Raw genomic sequence first — 13,053 nt, 5'->3', positions numbered from 1 at the left:
TAAACAACACCTTTAGGAAATCGCAAAATTTATTTCGCATTTTTTAAACCATACAATAGCTGTGCATAAAAAATGAAACTGAGTATGACAAAACCTAGGAACATGTAATTAAGTTTGTATGGCCCGGATTAACTGAGGACCCATAGATGGGGACTTTTTGGTACTTTTTCGTTCTTCAAAAGGTACAAAAAGCTTTAAACACATCATTGTGAAGGGTATATAAGATTCGGCACAGCCGAATATAGAACTCTTACTTGTTTTTTTTTTTTAAATGATTCAAAAAACAAACAGATCGCATTAGATCAGGGATGTAGTTTTATGTAAACACATATAAACGAGTGAAACAGCTGTTTCCATCTTAGTTTATTATTGTTTTATCCTTATCGTGTAAACAGAAAAAGTATAATACATACGACTTTTATTCTCTTTTCTGTTATGCGGATGGAATTTCATTTTACATTTTCATTAGGTGTGATCGTGTGAAGTGCCCTTAAGGATTTTAACAGTTCTAAAACCACTATATAGCAGCAATGTATTTCTGTTATCACTGCCCAGCAGTTCGACGGGACAATCCCGAACTGACCACTGACCCGAACTTACCACTTGTGGTGGCCCCTAGCCAACTGACTATCCAGGTGACTGACAATTTTAACATGGGCTTGTCCTACGAGGAAATCAATCGTCACTCTACACCCTACAAAGAGACAGTAAAGAGACGATTGCCTCCGCTCTCGCTTACAAAGGGGACACTAAAGTGACGACTGTCTTCATTCTCGATTACAAAGATTTATTTGTGACGAAAGACCAAAAACATACGAATTGGAGTCAGCCAGGTGGTAAGATATTAATGGGACTAAAATTTAAAAATTTCAAGTGTCTACTCTCCAGAATACTATATAGTAAAAATTTCTCCAAAAGATGGGTAAAATAATTATTTTCGGAAGTACAACAAAAAAAAACAACTTTTAAGAGTATAATCTCTAGGTTACTTGAGGACAGTAAATAGACGACTGTCTCCGCTCCCGCTTACAAAGGGGACACTAAAGTGACGACTGTCTTCATTCTCGATTACAAAAGGAGCATTCGTGACGAATGACCCAAAACATACGAATTACGATCATCCAGGTGGGTACAATTAGTGGAAATTACTATCTTTTTCGTATGCATTGAATCTTTGTCGAACTGCTGCGTGATGCAAATTCATAAGGCTGTTTTAATTTTTTTTTTTTTTGTTAATCTTACACGATCCGGGAAATAGAATACGAGACTTTTTAGGCAAAGGGTTTCCTACGTAAGAAAACTTAGTTTTTGTTATTGTTTTAACAGTTCTAAATCATTAATTACAGAAATATGTATTTCTGTAATTAATGATGCATAATCATAAATGCTCAGCTATATATATATTTTAGATTTTGTTTTAATTCTGTTGGGGATTGAACATGGTCTCTATTTACTTTTCATTACACACATTTCATGAATGATCCAGTGTCTCTACTCATTACACCAAAACCAACATTTTGTTCTGATGCCTAAAACTTAAAATTAACTTGATAATTAAACTTTATCTCTAGTAATCAAATATGCATTATATAGTAACTTTGTAGTTGCTTAAGCGTATGATGATGTAGCTTAGATGCTAGAGCGCTCATTTAGAACGTAAGAGGTATAAGGATCGATGCTCGGCATCTGCAAAAGAGAAAATTTCTAAAGTATTTAAAAATATTCTCGAAAAATAATATATTTAAAATGAAATTCGTAAACAAATATGGTATAGTTCCCCCTCTATGGCAACAATTTATAGAAAGATCCAAGGGCTATAATGCAAATTACTTTTACGTTAAGAATTGAAGTTATGAAAGATCAGTATTTGTTCTCAAATTCAGTTCTATAGAACTGCTCTTTAAGGATTATTAAATGTATTTAGAAGATAAGATTACTATATATATGTCATCTGATTCATTATGATTATTATAATGTTGCATTTACACTGGATTTTTATCAATTACAAAAATATATAATGAAATTATTGGAAAAATATAAAAATAATTATTGGAAAAAATATTTAATATGATTAATGGATAGTATTTCTTGGTGAGTATTAATGGATATTTTTTTCTTTTTTTGTTTACCGATAAAATGATCTAATAATATTTATATTTTCAGCAAAATTGCTAAATAAATTTACATGCAATATAACGTGAAAGGTTTAAATCTGTTTACATTTTAATAAACCCAAATATTCTGCGTTGATGGCAATTACTTTTAAGTGCAACCACAGTGTCGTAACAATTCCAATAAAGGGTTTCAATTAATAATTCGGAGTATGCCTAACTACAAACGTTTTTGAAAACGTGAGCTGAAATTTTAAAAACATTTTGGAAATTGAACCAAATGTAATTTTATAACCTTAGACATTTGCATTAACGGTAATAAATTAGCTTAAAACGTGAATAGTTTACAATTATAAGGCTGAAATTTTATTTTTAAAAGTCTTGAAAAATAGGAAACCTTTTCAAAATTATATAAGGGGATGTAGCTCAGATGGTAGAGCGCTCGCTTAGCATGTGAGAGGTACGGGGATCGATGCCCCGCATCTCCAGGATATTTTTTTTCTTTAAATTTTGCTTATTTTCAAGTTTTTTTATTTTATATTTTAAAAATTCTCAAATAAATTTAGAAAAAAACATATTTAATGTTTTTTGTATATATTTTTAACAACAATTAAGAAATTCCATAACTTGTCCATTTAAAAGATATCTATTGAACTGTGTAATTTATTGCATTGGATTTTTTTTAAATTAAAATGCATTAAATACAAGGGGATGTAGCTCAGATGGTAGAGCGCTCGCTTAGCATGTGAGAGGTACGGGGATCGATGCCCCGCATCTCCAGGACTCTTTTTAACTATTTATACCCTATACCACTTTAGTGGGCAGGATATATTGTGTTTGTGCTGATGTTTGTAATGAACAATATTATTGTTCCTATACCCACTTTAATGTATTCCAATCGGCTCAGAATCATTTCGAATCTGAGTCGATTTAGCTATGTCCGTCCGTCCATGTAAACCTTGTAATCAAACTACAAGTGGCAATTTTGAGGATAATTCAATAAAATTTGGCACATGATCTTTTATGGTACCGTAGACAAAGCCTATTGAAAATAGTAAACATCGGTCCATTATTTAACATAGGCCCCATACAACTGAACCCGTCATATGGGACTTTTAAGTTCATAATCGTATCTCGACAAAAAGCTGCAAAACCAAGTTTTATACTAGCCATCATGAACTTGATAATTATAGGGCCTTATTTGACCCTAGCCCCTATAAAAAGTCCCCCTCAAAATTTTGCTTAAATATCCACAATTTTATTAAACAATAAATGGCCTAAGTATATCTGAGGCAAGGTACAATTCATGTTAAATTTTTTACTATGAAAACTAAATCACATTTTATTCGTATACAGGTGTAGGATATTACATGGTCGGTCTCGCCCGACTAAAACTTCTTAGTTGTTTTTTTTAATAATAATGAAAGTAATAATTCAGAAGGTAGAAATAAGTAATAATATTTATAAAGTTTAAGAAAAGTCCTGGAGATGCGGGGCATCGATCCCCTTACCTCTCACATGCTAAGCGAGCGCTCTACCATCTGAGCTACATCCCCATATGAAAATGTTTGTCAATAGTGCATTTTTAAAGAAGCAAAGAATTCATGACTGCTGTTTTACTGTCTAGCAAAAACTCCATAGAATTGCTAAAAAGTCCTGAAGGAATGATGATTTTAACACAGGCTTGCCATAGATGGGATGATCTTTTTGTCGGATTCCAAATTCACTACTTCTAAAGTCATTCTCCTAATTTAATTTTTATATTCTTTTCTTTGGAGTTATTTACAAGATAAATTCTAGTTTTATATAATTTAACTAATTTGACTTAAATAATTTTAACACATAGACACATTTCATACAAAAATGTGCCGGAAGTCATTAAACATCACTTCTAAAGTAAGTAAACAAATTTACTTAGTGCTACTTTTGAAGTGGTGATAAATGTTATTCTTTGGAAAGTACTTCGTTTTATTTTATCAAAGTTTTATAAGACCAATTTCAATACAAAATTTATTTTATAAATTTAAAAAAGTCCTTCTGTATATAGATGTTAGGTTAAAAATTGGATCAGCAGCTGAGAGGGAAAACTACGTAGCCATCTATTGTACAAATTTTAATAGTACACAGTGACACTACTCCCTTTCTTAAGGGTTATATAAATAAACATATGTACAACTGGCGGAGCCAAGCCCAAGATCTGAAATATAACTCTTAATATATAAATCGTTTTAGGTGTTACTAATTAATTAAAATAGATTAAAAAATAAAATATTTGAAAATAAATTTAAGGATAAAAAACCTTCCTGGAGATGCGGGGCATCGATCCCCGTACCTCTCACATGCTAAGCGAGCGCTCTACCATCTGAGCTACATCCCCTTGTAATAAATGCATATTAATTCAAAAACAAATTCAATGTAATGTATTACTCAGTTCCAATAGAAATATTGAACTATATAGACTAGCATTTATATTGAATTTAATAAATGACAACTAAATTTATGAGCTAAAATAATTCAAGGTCTAATAAGAGAAACCAAAGGACTGCAAAAAAATTTGCAAATATCTTAGACAAGTTACGGAATTATTTAATTTTTATTAAAAATATTCAGAGACATTAAATTTGATTTATAATTAATTTAAGAATTTTGAATACATATAAAATTTCAAAGATTAACATAAGCAAAAGAAAAATAGTCCTGGAGATGCGGGGCATCGATCCCCGTACCTCTCACATGCTAAGCGAGCGCTCTACCATCTGAGCTACATCCCCTTATACAATTTTGGAAGGTTTCCTACTTTTCAAGACTTTAAATAATTAAATTGTAGCTGTAATTGTAAACTAATCACGTTTTTAATTATTTTATTGCCGTTAATACAAATGTTTAAGTTTATAAAATTATATTTGGTTGAATTTCCAAAAAAAAATATAAAATTTCAGATCACGTTTTGAAAAAGCTTGACAGTTACGTACTCTCTGCATAAATAATTGAAACTTTTTTTTTTGGAATTGTCACGACTCTGTGGTTGCACTTAATCGTAATTATCATCAATACAGAAATTTTGGGTTTATTAATATGTTAACAGATTTGAAACTTTCACGCTATATTGTATGTAAATATCAATATCGTCAAGAAATACAATGCTTTAATCTTGTATTAGAATACAACATTTTTTTATTTGTATTATTTTCCAATAATTTCATTATATTTTTTGTAATTGATAAACATCCAGTAGTCCAGAAATCTGCAACATTATAATGTATCCAGATCACAAATTTATATTAATCTTATCTTCTAAATACATTTAATAATCTCCTTAGAAAGCAATTCTATAGAACTGAATTTTAGAATAAATACTGATCTTTCATAACTTCGATTCTTAACGCAAAGGCAGTTTGCATTATGGCCCTTGGATCATTCTATAAATGTTGCCCATAGAGGGAACTATACAATATTTGTTTAAGAATTTCATTTCAAATATTATATATAATTTTTCTAGAATATTTTTAAAATCTTTAAAAATTTTCTCTTTTGCAGATGCAGGGCATCGATCCCCGTACCTTTTACATGCTAAGCGAGCGCTTTAGCATCTAAGCTACATCAGCATACACTTAAGCAACTGCAAAGTAAATATATAATACATATTTGATTACTAGAGATAAAGTTTAATTATCAAGTTAATTTTCGGTTTTGCACATCAGAACGAAATGTTGGTTGTGGTGTTGTTAGTAGAGTCACTGGATCATTCATGAAATGTGTAATGAAAAGTGATTTAAGAGACCAAGTTCAATCCCCAACAGAATTGAAACAAAATCTCAAATATTATAAGCTGAGCATTTATGAAGATGCATCTGTGACACGGAAATACGTTTATCTGCACTTTAATGATTTTAGAACTGTTAGAACAAAAATTCTCTCGAATTCTATTTCCCAAATCGTGTGGGGATTAACAAAAAAACAAAGAAATGAAATGGTTTGTCTAAAAAGTCTCGAATTCTATTTCCAGAATGTGAGATTAACAAAAAACAATGAAATGAAAACTTAGTTAAGGTCAAATGAGGACCATCAAGGACAAAGTTTTAATACCTTACATGATTATTAGTTCCAGCGCCATACTTAACTTACAACATATTTATTAAGTGTCTGATAACTTTCCTGGTAAAAATCGTGTGGAATTAACAAAAAAAATATGAAAACTTAACTAAGTTTCCTTACGGAAACTGTTTGTCTAAAAAGTCTCGAATTCTATTTCTAGAATGGTGAGATTAACAAAAAAAAAAAAAACAAAGAAATGAAAAACTTAACTAAGGTCAATAAGGACAATTAAGGACAAAGTTTAATACAATCAATGATTACTTCCTTCGGCGCCTTAATTAACTACAACATATTTGTTAAGTGTCCGATAACTTTCCTGGTAAAAATTCTTTATTTCTGCCTTGTATTTTGCACCATTAATTTTACCCTTAAATCTATATTTATGTGTAAAAGGTTCGCGTTACTGACTGATTCAAATGGTTAAACCTAGAATTAAAAATTTTTGATAGTAGATGTTTTTCTGGTCGATCCACTAACCAGGGATTTATCTGTATTAGTTCTTAAAAGGCACAGATGGATTCATAATACTTTTTCGAACTGGAACACATAAAACACGGTCCTTATTAAATGAGCATTTATAATCTGAGATTTTTGTACTTATTCGTTCTTTAGATGTTACTTTTTAAATTTTCTATAATTTTTGATTCAAATAGTACTTTCAAACTTTTTCTATAATGTGGTCATAAAATGCATAAAATAAAAAATACATGTTCCCTAATAAGTGCAAATTCATTCACTTGACAATTTTTAATAATATTGAACACAAAAAACGGAAACATTAATAAACATATTAAATAAATTAAAATTTTCTATAAAAGTAATAAAAATTTTGGAAATATTTAAATTTTATTAGGGTAGCGTAGCACTCAGGGTACTCTAGTTTAAAAATAAACTAAAAACAATATTGTTGAATTATATAATCTTAAGTTTGACGAATTAATTTGAAATAATTATGTATAAATTAAAAATTCAAATAAAACAGTATTTCATGTCAAAGAAGCACGTAACAAGTAGACACAATAAAGGCCAACAAATGCTTTAACTACTGCATTAGTATGCAGTTCATGAATGACTTTAAAATGTGTTGAAAATAATGTATATAATTTAGTTTATGTAGTGTAATTGTAGTAATTATGTTAGTTTCATTATAAACCACAAATAAGTAGACAAATTGTAAGCATTTCAACAAGGGGATGTAGCTCAGATGGTAGAGCGCTCGCTTAGCATGTGAGAGGTACGGGGATCGATGCCCCGCATCTCCAGGATCTATATTTATTTATTATTTTGCTTAATTTTTTTTAATAAAATTAAAATATTTAAATTTCAATTTCAAGACCCTTAGGGTCTTATTCATAAACTTTTTTCAAAGGTTTATAAATTAAAGTTTCATACAAAATTTGTAAATTTATAAACCTACGATAAATGTTTATGAATAAGGCAGTAGGTTTATTAAAATTACATAATTCCATAACTAGTCAAAACTCTATGTTTTAACTAAGAAATTTTATTCTGTTTTATAAAATTTAGTATAATATTTAACCTCAACTTACGTAAATTTTTCCATTGAAACGGTACAATGCCTTGCACTGGGTTCATTTTTAAATTAAAATGCATTTAAAACAAGGGGATGTAGCTCAGATGGTAGAGCGCTCGCTTAGCATGTGAGAGGTACGGGGATCGATGCCCCGCATCTCCAGGATACTTTTAAGTTTATAATAATTTAGTTAACATTTGTTTTTAACTTAAAAACACTATATTTCAGAGCACTTTTAATTGGGTATATAACTCAGAAATAAAAATAGTCTTGGAGATGCGGGGCATCGATCCCCGTACCTCTCACATGCTAAGCGAGCGCTCTACCATCTGAGCTACATCCCCATATGAAAGAGTAAAGAGTGCATGTTGAATGCATTTTATTACTAGATGTTGCATACTTCTCGCAAACTGTGCACGTTTATAGCTTAATAATACATTATTCATGTATTTTATATAAATACTCTAACTACTGATCGATATTGAATATATTCACATCTGTATTTCGAATATCCGGTCTAATTTTTTGGGAACTGCATAGTCCAGTTCGATAACATTTCACAGCGATAATGATTATTGCTTAAATTGAAAATGAAGTTTTCAATAGAAGTCATTAAATTTCATTAAAACAATAAAATTAGGAAAATAATATCCTGGAGATGCGGGGCATCGATCCCCGTACCTCTCACATGCTAAGCGAGCGCTCTACCATCTGAGCTACATCCCCTTGTATTAAATGCATTTTAATTTAAAAACAAATTCAGTGTAATGCATAACTTTTTTAAAATAGAAATGTTGAACTTTATCTTTTCAAGAGGACTACAGACAAATTATAGAACTACTTAACTTTTGTTAAAAATTTTTACAGATTTTGAAAGTCTAAAATATTAATGTTAAAATTAGGAAAAATAAAATGTCCTGGAGATGCGGGGCATCGATCCCCGTACCTCTCACATGCTAAGCGAGCGCTCTACCATCTGAGCTACATCCCCTTGTTTAAATGCTTACGATTTGTCTAATTGTTTACCTATTTGTAAATACATTAGGATACTTTAGTTTATATGTATGAAACCTAATCACGTAACAAAGTCATTCACGAATTGCATACTAATGCTAGAGTTGATGACATGAATATAATTTTGACCAAAATTGTTAAAAACATTTACATGTTTTTAAAATTTACACGATTTAAGAGTAACGAAGAGAAGGGTCATCTTAAGAGCTTTGTATTTAATACTTCAATAAGTGCTTGTTCTATCCTTAAGTCCTTTAGGCAAATATCATACGAGACTTGTTATAAACCAAATAATTATCTACACAAATATTTTATAAAAGTTCTGTTTTAGACATATTATTATAACTGTTAAACAGATGTCTGTTTAACAAATGTGTGTTTACGAAAATTTATATTAAATTCCTTAAATATCCTTTTTATTATTTTTGTCTTATTTTTGATATTTATTATAGAGTTTTCATATATGCATACATTTCCAAAATCGTTTTTATTTATTTTTTAATAGTTAATCAAAATTTTAAATATTTTTTTTACCTTTGTTGGAATTTGAACTGGGTTTTCAATAACACGTTTGTATATGCCCAGAATCTTTAGCCTCTCCAACCACTGCTAATGTTCTATTCTAACGCATTTAACTTAAAATATACTTAATAATAAACCTTTTATTATTAAACACTTTGAAAAACTATTAAATATACTCTTCTGCCGTGGTTTCATTGTTTGGGGATGTAGCTCAGATGGTAGAGCGCACGCTTAGCATGTGAGAGGTACGGGGATCGATGCCCCGCATCTCCAAGAGAAAATTTTTAAAACATTTAAAAAATGTTACAAATTTTCTAAAAAAATTTTGAAATAAAACACTAGAAATGTTATGCAGCGAATTCAACTTGCATTATCTTTCAGTCAAGCTCTCATAATATATGATATATTTGTTGTCCTTTACTAAAAACTGACAAAAGGTTACAAATACATAAGATTACAGTAATTCTGCTTATATGATCTGATCATCTGATTTCTGCATTACATTTGAAATGGTTGTCCTTTGTCTAGAACCTAGATATCTTCAGTGTTTATATATAGTAATTCACTCGCAGATTTTCAAGAAGTTTCCTATTTAAAATCTGACAAAACGATTCATAAATAAAGACACACTTTGAAAATTTCGTAGAAAACTTAGAAAAAAAGTAAGAGTTCTATGTTCGGCTGTTGTGAATCTTATGCATCCTTTACCATGGCGTGTTAAAAAAAAACAGTCAGTATCAAAAATCCTCTTTTATATCACTTACATCGGGCTCAACAGTATTAATTCCATGTTTATGTATTTTGTTTTTTGCAATTTCTGTCTGACCATTTAAAAAAATTTCAATTTTTGATGAAATTTTCAGAGATTGTCCCGGAATTTTGCTCATATCGCCGGTATTTATGGACTGATTTTAAATGGCGATCTTCTTAAAAGCATGTCTAATAGAATTATTGGATCTCGCCGATATCTTGGGTCCTCTAAAAACTGATTTCAACAAACACACAGACGGACAGACAGACAAACGGACATAGCTTAATCAACTCCGCAACCTATATGGATACTTTATAGGGTCGGAAAATTATATTATAGAAATTACAAACGGAATGACAAACTTATATATACGCTTCTCACGAAGGAGAAGAGTATAATAAGCTGCAAAAAAGTTCAACGGTGCAAACCAATGAGAAGAGCATAGCTACAAAATGTCTAAAGTTATCGTTACAGAGGACCATAAAAAAGGACTAACAATCACTCTCTTTTGCGGTGAAACAAATGAACAGCTAAGTCGTGTGTGTCGATAAAAAATTACAGTGAGCAGCGCTAGGTTAGCAAGAAGCATAGTAAGGCTAAGATTAGGTCTCAGGTTTATAATCAGTAGACAAACAAAACCATTAAAGAATTTACATCTGCTAAAGAAAGATTAGGGCGGAGGTGATAGACATTTTCTCTGGATGTTTACACTCGTGAAAATTAGGGTCAAGAAAGAACTCTAGAATTACATTCTAAAAGAAAACCGTAGGCAAGCACGGGCTCAGGGCAAACGCCATAAAATTTTTCTGGATATTAACACTCGGAAGAGCTAGAAACTAGAGAAAAATCTCTAGAATTTACATTCTAAGATATTCCCAAAGGCAGGATTGGAGAGACACCGACACGCATCACACGTTCACAAACCGGCGCTGGCCGGCCTTCTCTATTTAAAATCAGCCATATCAACCATAAATAACAGATATATGAGCAAAAATCCGAGACAACTTTTGAAAATTTTATATAACACATTAATAGATTAATAGTTTTTAACTATTTTTTTCAATTTCATTTTCTAAAAATCGATTTTATTATTAAAGTAAAAATCGTGGGCTTAATATGAGTTAAAATTTTGAACACGTTCATTATAAAGTTTTGATTATCTTCAGCATTTGCATTAACGGTATTGAAGTAATTTAGAACGTGATTAGTTTACAATAATTAGACTGCAGTTTTATTGATTTAAAGAGTGGAAAATGTAAAGAAATATTACCCAGAAATTTACAGTTTTATAAGGGGATGTAGCTCAGATGGTAGAGCGCTCGCTTAGCATGTGAGAGGTACGGGGATCGATGCCCCGCATCTCCAGGACTCCTTTTTATACTTTTGAAAAACATTATAAAAACATTTGAAAAACATTATATTATATAAAAATATCTCTTTGAAAAATTGTTGAAAATATTGTAATCTTTTAAAAACGTTATATAAGGGGATGTAGCTCAGATGGTAGAGCGCTCGCTTAGCATGCGGGGATCGATGCCCCGCATCTCCAGGACTCTTTTTATCCTTCTGAAAAACATTAGCATTTTTTAATATTTTATATAAAAAATATCTGTTTGAGAAATTGTTGAAAATATTGTAATCTTTTAAAAACGTTATATAAGGGGATGTAGCTCAGATGGTAGAGCGCTCGCTTAGCATGTGAGAGGTACGGGGATCGATGCCCCGCATCTCCAGGACTCCTTTTTATACTTTTGAAAAACGTTAATATCTCAAAAAATTTGACTGGATTTTCGAACTATATGCATATTAACGTTCATAGATTTATACAACATATATTGTTTGTTAAAAAAATGCATACAATATGCACTCTTTACTTTTTCATATGGGGATGTAGCTCAGATGGTAGAGCGCTCGCTTAGCATGTGAGAGGTACGGGGATCGATGCCCCGCATCTCCAGATTACTTTTTTTTAATTGATTATTTTAAAGAAATCTGTTGACTTTAAAGGACTTCTATTGGAAGACAAATTTCCAAATTAAGCAAACTGTCTGGATAGTTTTGAAATGTAATCAAACTGGACTGTACAGGTGCCAAATTTGACTAGATTTTCGAAATAATTGTGTATATATAGATTCAATACTGATCAATAGTGAGAGATTTCTATAGTATACGTGAATGAGGTACATACGTGCATAGTTTAAGAGAAGTATGCAACATCTATTAGTTAATTAAAGAAAAAATGCATACAATATGCATTCTTTACTTTTTCATATGGGGATGTAGCTCAGATGGTAGAGCGCTCGCTTAGCATGTGAGAGGTACGGGGATCGATGCCCCGCATCTCCAGGATAATTTTTTTTAGTTTTGATATATTGTTGTAAGGTCAATACCAAATCAATGAAGAAGAGCTGATGATAGCAATGTGAATTGGTCAACTTATTTTTAAATCAATAACTAGTAACGATAGTTATGGACTCGAATCAAAGACTGTATAAACCAAGAAAATGTTCAAAGTATGTTAAATACCCATCAGTAGTAAGATTGCATTAGTATGCAATTAACGTGCAGTGTTTACGAAAAGTAAGCTTAATATATTACATGATCGCATAACGTATTCAGTTTGCAATGTTTATAGTTTCATGTGGGGATGTAGCTCAGATGGTAGAGCGCTCGCTTAGCATGTGAGAGGTACGGGGATCGATGCCCCGCATCTCCAGGATATTTTTTTAAGATGTTTCAGAGTTAAGTTATAATAGCTCAGATGGTAGAGCGCTCGCTTAGCATGTGAGAGGTACGGGGATCGATGTCCCGCATCTCCAGGATATTTTTTTAAGATGTTTCATAGTTAAGTTATAATAATTTGTATACCCTACACCACTTTAGTGGAGAGGTTCTTAGGTGTTTATGTGTCTGTATGTCCGTCTGTATGTCTGTCTGTCTTTCTGTCAGTTTGTCTGTCTGTCGGACTGTCTGTATGTCTGTCTGTTTGTCAGTCTGTCTGTATGTCTGTGTGTCTGTCTGTCTGT

General features: G+C 31.2%; 9 non-coding genes across 9 annotated transcripts; all 9 read left to right on the top strand.

The window, feature by feature from the left end:
• The first annotated feature begins 2,526 nt into the window (after positions 1-2,526).
• Positions 2,527-2,599, top strand: Trnaa-agc. The gene has a single exon. It is a non-coding gene; the product is annotated as a tRNA-Ala (tRNA).
• A 219-nt stretch (positions 2,600-2,818) lies between these two features.
• Positions 2,819-2,891, top strand: Trnaa-agc. The gene has a single exon. It is a non-coding gene; the product is annotated as a tRNA-Ala (tRNA).
• Positions 2,892-7,395: 4,504 nt separating this feature from the next.
• Trnaa-agc lies at positions 7,396-7,468 on the top strand. Its single transcript has one exon. It is a non-coding gene; the product is annotated as a tRNA-Ala (tRNA).
• Positions 7,469-7,829: 361 nt separating this feature from the next.
• On the top strand, positions 7,830-7,902 carry Trnaa-agc. Its single transcript has one exon. It is a non-coding gene; the product is annotated as a tRNA-Ala (tRNA).
• A 3,417-nt stretch (positions 7,903-11,319) lies between these two features.
• Positions 11,320-11,392, top strand: Trnaa-agc. Its single transcript has one exon. It is a non-coding gene; the product is annotated as a tRNA-Ala (tRNA).
• A 295-nt stretch (positions 11,393-11,687) lies between these two features.
• On the top strand, positions 11,688-11,760 carry Trnaa-agc. The gene has a single exon. It is a non-coding gene; the product is annotated as a tRNA-Ala (tRNA).
• A 151-nt stretch (positions 11,761-11,911) lies between these two features.
• On the top strand, positions 11,912-11,984 carry Trnaa-agc. Its single transcript has one exon. It is a non-coding gene; the product is annotated as a tRNA-Ala (tRNA).
• A 316-nt stretch (positions 11,985-12,300) lies between these two features.
• Positions 12,301-12,373, top strand: Trnaa-agc. Its single transcript has one exon. It is a non-coding gene; the product is annotated as a tRNA-Ala (tRNA).
• A 297-nt stretch (positions 12,374-12,670) lies between these two features.
• Positions 12,671-12,743, top strand: Trnaa-agc. Its single transcript has one exon. It is a non-coding gene; the product is annotated as a tRNA-Ala (tRNA).
• Positions 12,744-13,053: the final 310 nt, after the last annotated feature.

Source organism: Lucilia cuprina, chromosome 5, assembly GCF_022045245.1.
Source record: "Lucilia cuprina isolate Lc7/37 chromosome 5, ASM2204524v1, whole genome shotgun sequence".
In the NCBI taxonomy this organism is placed as follows: Eukaryota; Metazoa; Arthropoda; class Insecta; order Diptera; family Calliphoridae; genus Lucilia; species Lucilia cuprina.
This window is presented reverse-complemented; position numbering and strand designations above follow the sequence as displayed.